Source organism: Cavia porcellus, unplaced genomic scaffold, assembly GCF_034190915.1.
Source record: "Cavia porcellus strain 051 isolate PalLab524CR breed Dunkin Hartley unplaced genomic scaffold, mCavPor4.1 scaffold_21, whole genome shotgun sequence".
Lineage (NCBI taxonomy): Eukaryota > Metazoa > Chordata > Mammalia > Rodentia > Caviidae > Cavia > Cavia porcellus.
In genome coordinates this window covers 36,503,292-36,517,715 of record NW_026947504.1, presented here as the reverse complement: position 1 = coordinate 36,517,715, position 14,424 = coordinate 36,503,292, and the positions used below count along the sequence as shown (strand labels likewise).

Genomic DNA, 14,424 nt, shown 5'->3' with positions numbered 1-14,424 from the left:
GGTACCGACGGTTTATAATTAAGAATTTTAATTTCATACTTCACCTCATACGAATCATCAGTAATGTGGTTTGTTTGTCAACGTGTCTGATTTACTGCAGGAATTGAAACGAAAAAGCACAAGTCCATGATCAAATATAATTGGAGTTTAATTTCTGAGCTGAACACCTCCAACAATAGCTACAATTGCCCTCCCCAAAGTATTTTTATAACTGTCACTTGGCATATTCCAAAGGCATGGCCTTATTTAGAGTGAGCTAGTCTGTAAACTTAATTATCACACAGTCTAAAACCAGCAGATCCACGAGGTGGGAGGTAACACACTCAGGCTTCCTACAAAATCATTCATTTTGTTCAATGGGCAGCCTGGAAGGAAATTTGAATTTGCAATTTGACAGGCATTTCTTCAGAGCACTTTAACAAAGAAAAGAAGCTTGGGTAGATATACTTGTGTCCTCCTGGGAGGGAAATGGCAAGCAAAGAAGAATGAAAAGCCACTAGATCTCCCAACACTCTGTCATACCAGGATGAGTGTCTAAACATGTCATCATTTTATACTAATAAAAATCAGTGGTATGATCGGCTTTTAAACAAATGGAAACATTGGGTTTCATTTACTGTTTCACAATGCAGAGGTGCCTATAATCATATTTGTGTGGAGGGTAGGAACACCTTTCCAGGAAGATGACAAATCCAAGTGAAATAGGTGGATAAATTGTATCCTTAAAAGACAGTAAACTCAAAAGGCAATATTTTATTAAATATAACTTCCTCCTGGGTCCCCAAAGCTTCTTACTTTTTTTTTTCCTGTTTATGGATGAAAAGTGTATTGTATGAGTTAAGGAGAAGAAAGTTTGTGTTTTGAGAACTTAATTCACCATTTTAATATTGAGTTAGTGCAAATCAGCACATGGTACCATTTCTAATGGTGTTCTCCTTCTCTTTCATTCTTCTCAGAATAAAACAGACCTGAGTTTGAATTTCAGGGACTTTTAAAAAGTTATATATCTGAGTCTCTTTTCTTCATCTGTAAAGATGGGCATAATGGGGCCAGTGATATAATTTCGGTAAAAAGTACCTGCCAGACAAGTGCAGGTTCTTTTTTTGTTTTTCCCAATTTTTTTTTATTTTAAAGGGTGTGAAATTAAACACAACAAAACAGAACAAAATAGGACATAGGAAAGTAATGCAAGAGATATAAATTTCAAAGCTAGATGACCTGAGATCTTCACTGTCTATCTTATTGTCTCTTGTTTTCTACCAAATAGCTGTCCATGTCTTTGCAAAAGGAGAATTCATACAAAAAAAATAGTATAAAACTGATCTGAACAGAATGAGAAAGGGATTTTAGGTCTTTAGTGACAATAGGGAAGTCACTAATGGGTGTCCTAGAGCCTCTTGTTCTCTTCAAAATAGCTGTCCATACTTTCATGTATATTGAAGTTCAACAAAACAAAACAGGTGGGAGGAGGGGTTGCTTGGTTTCCCAGTGCTCCAGGTCCCAGCATGGTGCAGGTCCCAGTAAACATTGGTGGTTCCTGTCCTGGGCCACTGCAGCCTGCCACGCTCACAGATGCTCACCAGCGCAGGGAGGGGTTGCTTCGAGCTGTTTTTTTTCTAATGAATTGACCATTTCACTGCCCAAGTTCTGAATTGGCCAGCGGACCATAGAGAGACATCTCTTTAAGCTCCAGCTCGAAACCAACAGCGTCAGGAAGCTGCTGGCCTTGATTCAGGGCCAGGAAGTGCAGGTTCTTGAGTTCAATTCCCAGTACCAGAAAAAAAAAAGTGTAATGATATGAATCTGTGGGGTTGTTGAAATGATTACATAAAATACAGTTTGGAAAGCCCCAAATGGTGCCTGACAAGTGGAAATCATCCAGAAATAGTCAGAGCCACCCAGCTTCTCTGTGTCTACCTCTTTTCTTCTGTCTTATCTTCATTTTGTCCTTTCCTACTACATAAACAGCAGGTTTGTGACTGAGCCCAGGAAAGTTTCCAGGGCATTTCCCATTTTCTTTCCCTTCTCCTGTTGCTATCTCATTAAAGCCCCAAGAAGAAACAACAATTGCTTCCCCAACCATTCATTCCCATGCCGTTGTGCATGGTAAAATTCCCTTGGACAAGGTAATTAAACAGCTCCAGTGTAATATACAGATGCAAGGGTTAAAGATAGGAAGGATGGAGAGGATCAACATCTATTCTGGGTTGCTCAGGGAGAAGCAGGAGCCACAAGGAGCCGGTATCCTCTTTTTCTCTCTTGCCCAGGCATGGCATCTATTCAGTGTTGCTATTATTCAGCTGGCTTACTCTTCTGCAGACTTAATGCCCGGGTATAGTGCTTATTACTTTTCCTCTTCCCTTCTGTGAATGTTCAACCTGTATTTTACGTAGCACGTGTGGTCTGAGCTTCCTGCGATTTAGGGAAAAGACAACTTTGTCCAAAGATCACCAAATACATAGATGTCAAACAATAATTGGATTCTTCTGGAGTTAATTATCAAAACCTTTGAACTAGTATCTAACATCATCCAATATAGCTGTGTGCAAACGGCTGCAGTGTTTTGAAGCAGTTATAAAATGAAGTGTCGGGGCTGGGGATTTAGCTTAATGGCACAAGTGCCTGCCTGGCAAGCACAAGGTCATGAGTTCATTAAATTAATTAATTAATTAATTAATTAATTAAAATGAAGTGTTTAAGGGAAATCACTTACGTTAGACTTTCTGTGAGTAGCAGATAACTTTTTTTTCCCCAATTCTGAAGTTCAGAACCTATGTGTGTTTTAATTTTCAGGTTAAATCTGAGTGTGGGTTATTTCCATTCTATGTAAAGATGGCAGGATGTGATCCCACTAAGTAGAATTATAAAATGTACTCCTAGAGCTTTAAAAGAAACTAGCAAATAACAAATAACAATAACAACAGTGTTATTGTCTCTTCCATGAGTTTCTAACCTCACTGAACTATTTCTGGTGCTGCTTTAATGGCACTTGGGTGCACTTCCAAGTATCAGAGAGGGACAAGAGATGCTAGAGGAGATGATAAGATACACAGAGGAACATTTCATGAAAAATCTCTGTATAAAGACAAAAGAATAAATTCACTTACAAATTCCCATAGAAATTTGTAACTGTCAGAATGGCATACTCAGGGCCCCAGGCAAATTTTATTTACAAGTTGGAAACAATAATTCCCAACTAGCTCTCTTTTCCTTCTTTACCTGAGACAATCAAATGCCTCTTTTAAAGTAGGGAAGGACTTAGGGAAGTCCTAAGAGGTAAAGAGCCCAAATAAAGAAATTTCCTAGTTTCGTCTGCTTACCAATTCAGTTTACAGCTTTACAGTCACTACTCTTAGGAACACTGTTAAGGTTCTAACCTCAGATATTTCTGCATGACACTTCTGTTAAGCGAGGAATATCAGGACACATCTGCCTCATAACTCTTTACTTGGATGGCTCCTTCTTTTCATTTAGGTCTTTGGAAGAATATCTTTCTAGAACTTCCTCAGAGCATCCACCTTTGAATTCTTACTCTTCACTTCATTACTGCATTTTATTCTCATTATAGACTTGTGATTACCTAAAGTTGTCTTATATATTTATGTGAGCATTTGTTTGGTTTATTAGCTGTCTTTCATATAAAATACAAGCTGCATGGCAGCTGGCCTTCCCTGTCCTGTTCTGTGTACTCACCAGATATCTGGCACACAATATATAAATGGTTGCCAAAACAAGGGCACACCTGCCAAAGTGGTATCACTCAAGGAAGGTCATGGCTAGCCCTGTCCGTCTTCCCCCTTGGTTCTTCGGAGTGAGACCATGATGGAGAGAGGTTGGGGGATTTTGTGTGCTGCTGTCTGGAGGCTACTGGCTTCCAGAGGACAGGTGGAAGTTAGCCAGGTGACCAGCAGAAAGACAGTGAACAGGGAGAACAGCTGCATGCTTCCCTGGAAAAGTGTAGCACATTGTCAGGTTTGTAACATTTTTGGTGTAACTAAAGCAGTCATGGAAGGGTAAAGAGAGAGAGAGACAGAGACAGAGACAGAGACAGAGACAGACAGAGACAGACAGAGACAGAGAAAGAGAGAGAGAGAGAGAGAGATGTGTGGGGTGTGATGAGAAGACTTTTAAGAAATGAAACGAGAAAATGTAGTGGTAAAGACCAATCAGTAGCTTTGGAGTCAGTCAAACTGGGGTCTAACTTTCAGTCCCCTATTTATAAGCTATATGATCCACCATCTGTGCCTCAGTGTCTTCATATATAAAGTGGGTATGATAACAGAACTCATCTCACACATTTATTATAATGAGTAATACTTGTAAAGTTACTGAGCCCTGTGCCAGGCACACACAAGCACGCAAAGGCGTTTAGCTTTAAGTATTGTTCCTGGGGATGAAATGAGTAGTTCATGTTTTAGAAAAAGCCATTTAATATAAGTACAACGCATATTTTAACAGGCATACAGGTTTTATGACCAATGAAAACAGTTTTTAAAAACTTCATAAAATTATTATTAATGCACAATGAATTGCACAATAAGCTATTTAAGTATACAATTTGACAACATGTTTTTGAGAAAATTTGGCAACTAATGCAAGACAGTCAATTTAAAAATACAGTCCTCTCCACTGGACACATGATAATAGCTCCCACATTTTCCTAAAGCGTAGTGAACATTCTAACCTGGCCTGGTGTTTATGACTGTCTGATCCTCAAACTTTCTCAGCGGTAGGAATCTGCTGTAGGCAAGCAGCACTGGTGACAGTTAGTCCCAAGAAGAGTTTGTGAAGAAGAGAGCTAAGGATGTGGGAATAGTTATGGAAACATGGATGATTAAATTCAAAAGTATTGCAAAGGGAGACTCACTAAGATGAGGATGTTAGGGCTGAGCGGTGGGAAAAGTCAAGGATGCACAAGGGAATGAGGGAGCACAGCAGAGAGGAGGCAGGGGCTGTCAAGTTCTCAGGGGATTATCCCATAGGAAGGTCTTTGGGCAGCCAGGAAGGATGGCTTGGAGCCCAGGGCAGCAGTCTGTGCCTGTGACTCACCTAATTAACTACAGTGCGTCATTACTGAGGCACTGGAATAGAGGATGTGCAGACTGAGAATGAAAAGAAGGGGAGGGACTGTGCCTGGGACGGTGGGGCCTGGGAGAGGAGCGTGAGTCTGCGCGCTGTGCCTCCTCCATTGCCCCAGGATGATGGAGTCTGCAAGAAGAGAGTAAGTGTAGACTTAGAACCCCAAGACTGAGCACAGCAGCTGGCCTGGGTGCATGGGCACACACGCCTTTGGACAGAACAGTATTCAGTGAGACCAGCAATGCAGGAGCATCTGAAGCAGTAGAGAGGGGCCAGCAGGTGGACTCGGGAGAACCCCAGCAGAAGAGCAGTCCCAGCCCCCACAGCCAGAGGCCAAGATGCGCTCCACACTCAGCGCATTTCTGGGATCTAACATGGATACAATTATAGAACGGTAAACACCAAGGATATTTTACTACTTTTATTCTCCCTTTTTTGTATGATCTGCTATCCCTTCCTGTCTGATTGGATGTCATCTTGTTTTGTTTTGTATTTGGTGGTTATTTTTGTATTTGGGGTTATTTTTTTTAACTTCTCTTTCTCTGGTCTTCTTTTTCTCTCTTTCTTTTCTTGTTTCTTTTCTTTCTTTTTCTTCTTTTATCCCCACTGTTTAGATTTCATGCCTTTCTTTTTCATTTTCTTCTATTGGTCTGCTTTCTCTCTTTCCTTACTCACTTGTTCAATTTAAACTTTCAAGTGAGTAATCATTGTCTCTGTCTCTGCCTTTTCTGGTCACTCCACATTCTGTTTCATTCTTTCCGTCTTGTGTCCTCCAGTTTCCCAAAACTCAGGTGAGCATCCGTTGACCTCCAGCTTTGATTCTGCTATATCTGACCTCGTGCATCACTTTAGCCTGTTCCCTGCCATCTTAACCTCCTTGTTCCCCTTCAGAAGGGTAAAATCAACCCACTCAGAGGAAAATCACTGCATACAAGTGCATGGTGTCTGTTTGATTTTGTTGTATAACTTTTAGAGTTTGCTCCTGTGGATGGAGGTAGCAGGTTAATGGTTACCATACTTTGTCAGTAGTTAAGCTGTACTTGAAACTATTGTTACTATTAAATGTACTATTTTAGCCAGGAAGTCATACATGTTATAAACAGTTTTTCTCTCCTATATGATAATACTGTGATTGTATGGGGTCATACTCATCACCACAGCCCAGTACCAAAGCAGTGAGAGCTATGCCAAATAGTAATTTTGTATCCTTTACAAATTGGGAAGGAAGATTCTTGGGATAGCTGTGAAAAACTACCTATACCTAGAGGACATCCCTGAAGAACAGACATCCCCTACGGAAGCCTCAATACTAGTGATAAAGTTATATATCATAAGAAATTAGCAAGCATCAACATAGGAAACAAAATAACATTAAAAAGAGAAAATGGAAAATGACAAGTAACAGAAGCAAAATGCAACCCCAGACCTCTGGATCACCCAGGTGAAGCTCATAACTCAATGAAATAGATAAAACTGGAAGTCAAACACTGGAACTTTCTAAATGACAGCAACAGAAGTAAAAAAAAAAATAAGTGGAAAAGGCTACAGAGAAAATAATCTCTCAGGTACGAAAAAAAATGATGCTTAAAACAAAGATATTAGAGAACACACACATGAAAGAATAGATGAGCTTCCAAAAATGATAAAAACAAAAAATGCCCTACACAGGAGAGAAATGGAATCCATAAAATAGGTCCAAACAGAATTCAAGATATTAAAACTTTCATTGTAACTATATGCAACAGATTGAATGAGAGAGAAGAAAGAATTTCAGACCTTGAAGAAAGAATAGCATCCAGTGTACAAGAAAAGAGAGATATCTTAAAAATAGCAGGAAACCATGAAAAATCAATCGATGGCTACAAGATGAAGCAAAGAAAAACAGCACAAGGTTGATTGAGATCAATAGGGAATGCTGAAGACAGCGCAAACACCATGAAAAAGCTTTTCACAGAAATAATAGCAGACAGCTGGGGATGTGGCTCAGTGGTAGTTCTTGCCTTGCATGCACAAGGCCCTGGGTTCAATCCCCAGCACCACAGAAATAAGAGCAAAAAACTCCCCAAGAGTGGAAAAAGAATTTTTTTTTAATTTTAAAGAGATTAAGACAAATGAGGACAAACAAAGCAGATCAGAACAGAACTATGTAAGCAACACAGCACTTCACCACAAGACAACCTGATATTAACAGTAGCTACCTTAATGTCTCTTTCTTTGAAATAATTGAGCATACCTTCACATACAATAGTATCAAACATAACAAAATAGTATAAAACCATTCAAGAGAATGAAAGTATTACAAAGCATTCAGAACCAAATAACAGAAAACAAACAATGGCTACTATATTATCTCATTTTCCATAAAAAATTTTTTTATACTCTCACACATATTAAAATCCAGTAAGATACAGCATGATAGAACCAATGGAAACAGAAAAACAAAAGCATGGTAGGACTTCAAAGCAAGATGATATTAAGTCAGCAATGGCTGTCATAATGAATTGTTTTCTTCAAAATAGCTATTGATACCATCACACATAATAAAATCAAACACAACAGAATAAAACCATTCCAACTAGTGAATGAAAACATTATAAGGCTTCAAAACAATGTAATGGGGAATCATGATTACCATAAAATCTTATGTTCTTACACTAGGGAGACTATACGGTATTTACACATGTGAGTTTGATTTATCTCACTTATGAGTATGTTCTCAAGTTGCATCCATTTATTTATAAATATCTAATGTGATCATTCTTTATAGCTGAGTAGTACTCTATTGTATAAAAATACCACAAGTTTTTTATCCATTCCTCAGTTGATGGACAGATTGTTTCCAAGATATGGCTATTACAAACTGTGCTGCTATAAAGATGGGCGCACATATATCACTGTGGTATGATGTTTTCAGTTCTTCGGGGAATATGGATAAAGAGTTTGACATACAGAAACATTATAATTTGACATACAAATAAATGAAGCATATAGAATGCCAAATGGCCATGACCAAGATAAAACTACACCAAGACATATAAAAATCAAGATTCCAGAAATTCGGTATAAGAACAGAATATTAAAAGCTGGCAGAGAAAAGAAATAAATCACTTATAAAGGAAAGGCCATTATAATTATGGTAGACTTCTCAACACAAAGCTTCAAGTCAAGAAGATCTTGGAGTAAAGTATTTCAAGTTCTGAAAGAAAACAATTTGCAACCCAGATTTGATGTACCCTGCAAAACTATCTTTCAGAATTAATGGAGAAATAAGATATTTCCATGAAAAAGAGCAACTGAAGAAATTTATGACCACCAAATCAACCCCACAAAGAGTACTGAAAGATATTCTAGACAGAGGCAAAACTGACCACAATTCCAAGAACAACAACAGAAAGAAACCATAAGGCAGGTCAGACAATTAAACAGAGAGAAAAGCAGGGAACCAACAGCAGGAAAATAACATGACAGAGATCAACCAGTATGTATGCTATAACATCAGTGCAAATGGCCTCAATTCACCATTCAGAAGAAACTGACTGGCAGAATAGGTCAAGAAACAAGATCCAATAATATGTTGTTTGTCAGAAACACATACAAGAAAATCATAGACTGAAATTCAAAGGAAAACAATCTTCCATGCAACAAGAACCCAGAAAAAAGCAGAGGTAGTTATTCTGTTTACAGACAATGTGACTTCAAACCAAGAATCATCAAAAAAGATAAAGAAGGTCATTACATACTAGTTAGGGGAAAAGCCTCAAGAAGAAGAGATAGCAATCATAAATACTTATGCAACAAATATGGGAGCACCTAACTATGAAAAACAAATGCTAATAAACATGAAAGATCAAATAAGCAATAACACAATTGAAATGAATACCACATTGTCACAAAGAGATAAATTAACTAGACAAAAAACCAGCAAAGAAATATCAGAACTGAACCAAACCTGTGAGCAAATGGACATAGTAGATGTTTTCAGAGTGTTTAACCCAATTTCATCAGAATATACATTCTTCTCAGGTGCACATGGGATATTCTCTAAAATAGACCATATACTAGCACATAGACCACCATACTTAAGTAAACGCAAAGGATTTGAAATTATCCAGTGCATGTTATCCGTCCATGGTGCAATGAAATTGGAAACTAATGGCAAAAGAAACTACAAAAACTCCATAAACACATGGAAATTAAACAATACTCTTCTAAACAACCAATGGGCCACAGATGAAACGGGGAAGATTAAACGATGTCTACAACTAAATGAGAACATACTAGAACTTATAGGATGCAACAAAAATAGTCCTAAAAGGGAAATTTATAGGGGTGAATTCTCACATTAGGAAAATGGAACAAGCACAACCAACCTAATGTTGCACGTCAAGATTCTAGGAAAATGAATGATGTTTGTGTACAGGAATGCTATTAATTTTCCTGTACACAAACATCATGCTCACTGAGAGAGAAATTAGGGAAACCACAGCCTTCACCAAACCATTCAAAAAATAAAGTACTTACAAATCAATCTAAGAAAGGAAGTAAAGATCTATACACTGAAAATTATAGTACTCTGAAAAAAAGAAATTGAAGAGGATACCAGAAAATGGAAGGATACCCCTTGCTCATGGATAGAAAGAACCAACATAGTGAAAATGGCCATACTCCCAAAATTGTTATACAGATTTAATGCAATCTCAATCAAAATACCATTAGCATACTTCACAGAACTAGAAAAAATATTCCTAAAATTTATCTGGAAGCAGAAAAGACCTACAATACCAAAGACAATCCTGTGCAACAAAAGCAAAGCAGAAGACACCACAATCTGTAACTTGAAATTACGATACAAAGTTACTATGCTAAAATCAACAGGCCTGAGGGTCAGTGGAACAGAATAAAGGACATAGATATAACTACAAAGATACTCAGCCACTTTATTTTTGACAAAGGGGCCAAACACATTCACTGGAAGAAAGACAGCCTCTTTAATAAGTGGTGCTGGAAAAACTGGCTTTCCACATGCTAAAAACTAATCTAGACCCATGCCTATCACCATGCACTAAACTAATATCAAAATGGATCAAACATCTGAATATTAATAGAAACACTAAATCAACTGGACGCCAAAGTAGAAATCTTGAAGACATAGTGGTAAGCAGAGACTTCATGAACAAAACCCAAACAGCACAGGAAACACTTCAAAGAATCAACAACTGGGATCTCATCTCATTAAAAGATATTTGCACATCTAAAGAAATCACCAATAGAATGAATAGAAAACCCAGAGAGTGGAAAAACATTTTAGCCAACTGTCCCTCAGACAAAGGGCTTATATCTAGAACATATAAAGAATTGAAAAAAATCAGACTCTCCCAAATTCAAAGACTCAATCTAAAAAGTGTGCAGCTGAGATGAATATACACTTTTCAGATGAAGAAAAACAAGGGGCAAATAAATACATGAAAAAATGGTCAAAATCACTGGTCATTCAAGAGATGCTAATTAAGCTAGTACTGAGATTCCATCTCACCCTTAAAAGAATGAATATCATCATTGAAAACACAATCCTCAGATGAAGAAATACAAATGGAAAATAAATACATGAAATAATGTTCATCATCATTACTCATTAGAGAAGTGCAAATTAAAACTACACTGAGATTCCATCTCACTCCTGAAAGAATGGCCAGGATCAAGAAAACTACCAACAACAAGTGCTGGAGAGGCTGTGGGGGAAAAAGGAACTCTCCTGCACTCTCCTGAACTCTCCCTGTTGGTGGGAGTGTAGACTGGTGCAGCCATTGTGGAGGTCAGTCTGGAAATTTCTCGAAAAGCTGGGATTGGCAGTCCCATTCGACCCAGCTATTCCACTTCTAGGCATATTCCCAGAAGAACTAACAACATCATACCACAGTGATATATGTGCACCCATGTTTATAGCAGCACAATTTGTAATAGCCAGATCTTGGAAACAACCTAAGTGTCCATCAACTGAGGAATGGATTAAAAAGTTGTGGTATTTTTATACAATGGAGTACTACTCAGTTATAAAGAATGATCACATTGAGATATTTATAGATAAATGTACACAGCTTGAGACCATACTCATAAGCGAAATAAATCAAACTCACATGTATAAATACCAAATAGCTTCCCTAGTGTAAGGAATGGTAAGAATACATAAAAGTATGTGGTAATCATAATTCCTATTATATTGCTTTGAAGCCTTATAATGTTTCCATTCATTAATTTGAATGGTTTTATTCTGGGTTGTTTGATTTTGTTGTCTGTGATTGTATGAACAGTTATTTTGAAAGAAAACAAGACAACATAATAGTGCTGATTTAATATCATCTTGTTTTGAATTCTCATCAAGCTTTTGTTATTCTGTCCCATCAGTTTTATCATGTTGTATCTTATTGGATTTTATTATGTGTGATAGTATGAACAAAAATTTTTATAGACAGGGAGATAATGAAACCATTGTTCATTTTCTGTTAGTTGATTCTAAATACCCTGTAATACTTTCATTCTCTTGAATGGTTTTACACTGTCATGTTATGTTTGATAGTATAGTATACAAAGTTACACTCAAATATTTCAAAGAAAGAGACTCTCTGGGAACTACTGTTATGTTGGGTTATCTTGTGGTGAAACACTATGTTGCTTAAATTGTTCTGTTCTGACCTGTGTTGTTATGTTATGTCCTCTTTTATCTTAATCTCCTTCTTTTTTAAAAAAAAATTTAAAAAAAAATGAATATCATCAAGAAATCAATAAATAACAAATGCTAAAGGGGCTATGGGAAAAAAGGAGCTCTTTTCCACTGTTGGTGGGAGTGTAGACTAGTGAAACCACTGTGGCAATCAGTGTGGATATTCCTCAAAAAACTAGGATTAGAGGTCCCATTCAACTTAGCTACTTTCTTTCTAGGTATTTCCCAGAAGTATTAAAAAGATCATCCTACAGTGATATATGTGCACCCATGTTTATAAAGCATAATTTGTAATCTCTAAATATTGGAAACAATTTGAATGCCCGTCAACTGAGGAATAGACAAAAAAAGATGTGGTATTTTACAATGGAGTACTACTCGGCTATAAAGAAGGATCAACTTGAGGCATTTATAGGTAAATGGATGCAACTTGAGACCATATTCATAAGTGACATAAATGAGACTCACATGTATAAACATTGTATTGTCTCCCTTGTATATGAAGCGGGAAGAGTAAATAAGATCCAAAATGTAGAATAGATATAGGAAGAAACTGTTCAAAAGGAAAGAGAAACTGGGATGGGAGAAGGGGGAGAGGAAGGAAGGAAGGAAAAAATAAAAATAAATACACAAAATAGCTAAGATTGTTATACTACTAATTGCTATTAGTTCTTTGAAAAGAAACTATTGTGCTTATGTTGTTTGATCAGTTTTTCATGCCTATATTTTATAATCTGAGCAAGTACTTTGAAGACAGTAATACACAATGTACTATTTGTTTTGAATTTTGTACCATTGTTTTTACTGGTTTTTTCCTTTACAATAAAAAAAGTGGACAAAAGAGAGGCAGGAATTAGCTACCTGGGAATATTACCACTTAAAGGTCACGTATGGTATGGGAATGAGGGAAGGAGATGGAGAGGGAGCAAAGACCTAGTCAGAAAACCTCGGAAGGGTGGTCTTATAGAAAACAGTGTATCGTTTTTAAATAGCAGTGATCTCCAATATTTCTAAAGTGTTCCATCTATCAGGCACTTTACAAACCCTATTTGTTCTGGACCCCACAATGATCCCATAAAGTAGATATTTCATGGTTGAGATGCTAACACATTACCCACACTAAGTAAGCATGCCCATAGTGCTGATGATTGGCAGAGCTGGAATCCAGTCTCTAGAACCCATTTATAGGTGAGGGAGTGGCCTGTGGTGTCCAGGAATGAGAGCGTTGGTCAAGGGTGACAAGATCTGAAAAGTGTCCTTGAAATTCATCTGTTGAAAATCTTAGCTTGAGAGTTGGGTAAGAGGATGCTATCCTGAACTGGACAAGGTCTCCATATATGAATGTTCATTGCACAACTTTTTAATGAATGTTCATTGCACAACTCCAGGCACACCATTCACATCCATGACTGTAGGAACCACTCCTAGAATTGTGTCATGTATGTCACCACTGCCAGACCCAGTAGCCTTTTGTGAGGGCTAAGCGTGATACATGGGATACATTCTCACATACAGTCATCCTGCAATACTTCTGGGCTTCCAAGATCTCCACGGATAGCAAGTCAGATGACCAAGTGCCAACACCATAAAATGCCATAGTGTTTGCTTAGAATCCACACAATCCTGTGGACTTCAGATATCTCCCGATGACTTATCTTGAAACACTGTGAATAGTTGTGAGACTATGTTGTCTACGGAACAAGAACAACTAGAAAAGAAGACTGTGTGTACATCAGGGATGCCAATGTTTCACTTTAAAAATATTTCCTATCTGCAGTTAGTTGAATCCAAGCAAGTGGAACCTGCAGAAGTGGAACCTACAGTTAAGAGGATGACTGAACTTAGAAGCAGCATGATGTTCAGAGAAGAGACAAGAGAGGGTAGGAGCTGAAGAACTGAGAACTGAGAGCACCTGGTTTAAGATGGGAGAGTTTTCAGCGTGTCTCCATTGCAAGCAGATTGTTTGGCCTGTGATAGCCCCAGATTAGCTGGGTTTTCCCCTGCATATTTATTAATAATGTGACCTTTGCTCTATGCTCTCCTGGTTTGTATCATACAGCACACGGTCAGCCCCAAGTAGAAGAACCATGGGAGGGGGAGAAGCAATAGTATAGGAGGAGGGATTGTTTGTTGGAACAACTTTCTGGATGACTTCCAGGCAGGAGGAGGCTGGGACTGGAAAGGAAAGGCGAATCAGGTTACTCCTAGAGTTTGAGTAAGATGAGGTAGGAGTAAGTGGGGATGCCAGCAGGTAGGAGAATGGATACAAATTTGACAGATTCCTCATTAGAACCCTTTTCTCTGTAAGTGGTGACAGTAAATTTCTAGTCCCAGGTATCTGTGGAGCCAAATTTTCCTACACATGGTTCCATGGTCTGTATAAGGCAAGGGGACAGGTCTGGGCTGAGGCTGAACAAACACCTGAAAACTCATGCCCTAAGAGTAGCTGGCTTAGTGTTCCTGGCTCGTGGCAATAGTAGCATCTCATTGCATTAGGATAATTACAGTGGTAGCTAAATCGAGAGCTTGTGATGTGCTAGAAAGATGTTCTAAGTTTTAAGTGTTAAATTTATGGTTTGATGTACATATGCATTTTTCTATTTTTAGTTTTTATTTCTACCCTCCTC

General features: G+C 37.9%; 1 non-coding gene across 1 annotated transcript; it reads right to left on the bottom strand.

Annotated features, from left to right (window-relative positions):
- Nucleotides 1–1,604: 1,604 nt before the first annotated feature.
- On the bottom strand, nt 1,605–1,741 carry LOC111753746 (small nucleolar RNA SNORA2/SNORA34 family). Its single transcript, XR_002788540.1, has one exon. It is a non-coding gene; the product is annotated as a small nucleolar RNA SNORA2/SNORA34 family (small nucleolar RNA).
- Nucleotides 1,742–14,424: the final 12,683 nt, after the last annotated feature.